General features: G+C 44.8%; 1 pseudogene across 1 annotated transcript; it reads left to right on the top strand.

Annotated features, from left to right (window-relative positions):
• Window positions 1-2,213: 2,213 nt before the first annotated feature.
• Window positions 2,214-3,794, top strand: LOC111540833 (annotated as a pseudogene). The gene has a single exon (XR_002731100.1). The product of XR_002731100.1 is annotated as an actin, cytoplasmic 2-like (transcript).
• Window positions 3,795-4,203: the final 409 nt, after the last annotated feature.

The following is a 4,203-nucleotide window of genomic DNA, read 5'->3' as shown; positions in this document are numbered from 1 at the left end:
ACTTCTCAGAGCTAAAGGAGGAATTACGTACCCAGCGCAAAGAAACTAAAAATCTTGAAAAAAGAGTGGAAGAATTGATAGCTAGAATAACTAATGCAGAGAAGGTCATAAATGAAATGACAGAGATGAAAACCATGACAGGAGAAATACGTGACAAATCCACAAGCTTCGGTAACCGACTTGATCAACTGGAAGAAAGAGTATCAGCGATTGAGGATCAAATGAATGAAATGAAGTGAGAAGAGAAACCAAAAGAAAAAAGAAGAAAAAGAAATGAACAAAGCCTGCAAGAAGTATGGGATTATGTAAAAAGACCAAATCTACACCTGGTTGGGGTGCCTGAAAGTGAGGGGGAAAATGGAACCAAGTTGGAAAACACTCTTCAGGATATCACCCAGGAGAACTTCCCCAACCTAGTAGGGCAGGCCAACATTCAAATTCAGGAAATACAGAGAACACCACAAAGATACTCCTCGAGAAGAGCAACTCCAAGACACATAATTGCCAGATTCACCAAAGTTGAAATGAAGGAAAAAATCTTAAGGGCAGCCAGAGAGAAAGGTCGGGTTACCCACAAAGGGAAGCCCATCAGACTAACAGCAGACCTCTCGGCAGAAACTCTACAAGCCAGAAGAGAGTGGGGGCCAATATTCAACATTCTTAAAGAAAAGAATTTTAAACCCAGAATTTCATATCCAGCCAAACTAAGTTTCATCAGTGAAGCAGAAATAAAATCCTTTACAGATAAGCAACTGTTTAGAGATTTTGTCACCACCAGGGCTGCCTTACAAGAGACCCTGAAGGAAGCCCTAAACATGGAAAGGAACAACCGGTACCAGCCATTGCAAAAACATGCCAAAATGTAAAGACCATCGAGGCTAGGAAGAAACTGCATCAACTAATGAGCAAAATAACCAGTTAACATCATAATGGCAGGATCAAGTTCACACATAACAATATTAACCTTAAATGTTAATGGACTAAATGCTCCAATTAAAAGACACAGACTGGCAAACTGGATAAAGAGTCAAGACCCATCAGTCTGCTGTCTTCAGGAGACCCATCTCACATGCAGAGACATACATAGGCTCAAAATAAAGGGATGGAGGAAGATCTACCAAGCAAATGGAGAACAACAAAAAAAGCAGGGGTTGCAATCCTAGTCTCTGATAAAATAGACTTTAAACCATCAAAGATCAAAAGAGACAAAGAAGGCCATTACATAATGGTAAAGGGATCAATTCAACAGGAAGAGCTAACTATCCTAAATATATATGCACCCAATACAGGAGCACCCAAATTCATAAAGCAAGTCCTTAGAGACTTACAAAGAGACTTAGACTCCCATACAATAATAATGGGAGACTTCAACACTCCACTGTCAACATTAGACAGATCAACGAGACAGAAAGTTAACAAGGATATCCAGGAATTGAACTCATCTCTGCACCAAGCGGACATAATAGACATCTATAGAACTCTCCACCCCAAATCAACAGAATATACATTCTTCTCAGCACCACATCGCACTTATTCCAAAATTGACCACATAATTGGAAGTAAAGCACTCCTTAGCAAATGTAAAAGAACAGAAATTATAACAAACTGTCTCTCAGACCACAGTGCAATCAAACTAGAACTCAGGAATAAGAAACTCAATCAAAACCGCTCAACTACATGGAAACTGAACAACCTGCTCCTGAATGACTACTGGGTACATAACGAAATGAAGGCAGAAATAAAGATGTTCTTTGAAACCAATGAGAACAAAGATACAACATACCAGAATCTCTGGGACACATTTAAAGCAGTGTGCAGAGGAAATTTATAGCACTAAATGCCCACAAGAGAAAGCTGGAAAGATCTAAAATTGACACTCTAACATCACAATTAAAAGAACTGGAGAAGCAAGAGCAAACACATTCAAAAGCTAGCAGAAGGCAAGAAATAACTAAGATCAGAGCAGAACTGAAGGAGATAGAGACACAAAAAACCCTCCAAAAAATCAATGAATCCAGGAGTTGGTTTTTTGAAAAGATCAACAAAATTGACAGACCGCTAGCAAGATTAATAAAGAAGAAAAGAGAGAGGAATCAAATAGACGCAATAAAAAATGATAAAGGGGATATCACCACCGACCCCACAGAAATACAAACTACCATCAGAGAATACTATTAACACCTCTACGCAAATAAACTAGAAAATCTAGAAGAAGCTCAGTCGCTGCCGCCAGCTCGTGCACCTTGTTCTTGTGCCGCTCAACTGTCTTACTTCTCCACCGGTCGCCATGGAAGAAGAGATCGCCGCGCTGGTCATTGACAATGGCTCCAGCATGTGCAAAGCTGGCTTTGCTGGGGACGATGCACCCCGAGCCGTGTTTCCCTCCATCGTCGGGAGTCCCCGAAACCAGGGCGTGATGGTGGGCATGGGCCAGAAGGACTCCTACGTGGGTGATGAGGCCCAGAGCAAGCGCGGCATCTTGACCCTGAAGTACCCTATCAAGCATGGCATTGTCACCAACTGGGATGACATGGAGAAAATCTGGCACCATACTTTCTACAATGAGCTGCGCGTGGCCCCAGAGGAGCACCCGGTGCTGCTGACTGAGGCCCCCCTGAACCCTAAGGCCAACAGAGAGAAGATGACTCAGATTATCTTTGAGACCTTCAACACCCCAGCCATGTACGTGGCCATCCAGGCCGTGCTGTCCCTCTACGCCTCTGGGTGCACCACTGGCATTGTCATGGACTCTGGAGACGGGGTCACCCACACGGTGCCCATCTACGAGGGCTACGCCCTCCCCCACGCCATCCTGCGTCTGGACCTGGCTGGCCGGGACCTGACCGACTACCTCATGAAGATCCTCACCGAGCGTGGCTACAGCTTCACCACCATGGCCAAGCGGGAAATTGTGCGCGACATCAAGGAGAAGCTGTGCTACGTCGCCCTGGACTTCGAGCAGGAGATGGCCACTGCTGCATCGTCCTCTTCCCTGGAGAAGAGCTACGAGCTGCCTGATGGCCAGGTCATCACCATCGGCAATGAGCGGTTCCGGTGTTCCAGGTTCCGGTGTTCCAATGAGCGGAGGCGCTGTTCCAGCCTTCTTTCCTGGGCATGGAATCTTGCGGCATCCATGAGACCACCTTCAACTCCATCATGAAGTGTGACGTGGACATCCGCAAAGACCTGTATGCCAACACGGTGCTGTCTGGTGGCACCACCATGTACCCAGGCATTGCTGACAGGATGCAGAAGGAGATCACCGCCCTGGCACCCAGCACCATGAAGATCAAGATCATCGCACCCCCAGAACGCAAGTACTCAGTGTGGATCGGTGGCTCCATCTTGGCCTCACTGTCCACCTTCCAGCAGATGTGGATTAGCAAGCAGGAGTACGACGAGTCGGGCCCCTCCATCGTCCATTGCAAATGCTTCTAAATGGACTGAGCAGATGCGTAGCATTTGCTGCATGGGTTAATTCAGAAGTATAAATTTGCCCTTGGCAAATGCATACACCTCATGCTAGCCTCACGAAACTGGAATAAGCCTTCGAAAAGAAATTGTCCTTGAAGCTTGTATCTGATATCAGCACTGGATTGTAGAACTTGTTGCTGATTTTGACCGTGTATTCAAGTTAATTGTTCCCCTTGGTATTTGTTTAATACCCTGTACATATCTTTGAGTTCAACCTTTAGTACATGTGGCTTGGTCACTTCGTGGCTGAGGTAAGAACGTTCTTGTGGAAGACAAGTCTGTGGCTTGGTGAGTCTGCGTGGCCAGCAGTCTCTGATCTGTGCAGGGTATTAATGTGTCAGGGCTTGAGTGTTCTGGGATTTCTCTAGAGGCTGGCAAGGGCTCCTGAACCAGTTTCTGCCCTGCCAGTCTGTCAGGGTTGGAAAGTCCAAGCCATAGGACCCAGTTTTCTTAGCTGACGTTTTCTGCCAGAACACCGTGGGCTGTTACTTGCCTTGAGTTGGAAGCGGTTTGCATTTACACCTGTAAATGTATTCATCCTTTTAATTTATGTAAGGTTTTTTTGTACGCAATTCTCAATTCTTTAAAGAGATGACAACAAATTTTGGTTTTCTACTGTTATGTGAGAACATTAGGCCCCAGCAACACGTCATTGTGTAAGGAAAAATAAAAAGTGCTGCCGTAAAAAAAAAAAAAAAAAAAAAAAAAAAAAAAAAAAAAAAAAAAAAA

This window comes from Piliocolobus tephrosceles, chromosome 13, assembly GCF_002776525.5.
Source record: "Piliocolobus tephrosceles isolate RC106 chromosome 13, ASM277652v3, whole genome shotgun sequence".
Lineage (NCBI taxonomy): Eukaryota > Metazoa > Chordata > Mammalia > Primates > Cercopithecidae > Piliocolobus > Piliocolobus tephrosceles.
The sequence above is the reverse complement of the archived record's forward strand: the minus strand, read 5'-3'. Positions and strand labels throughout refer to the sequence as shown.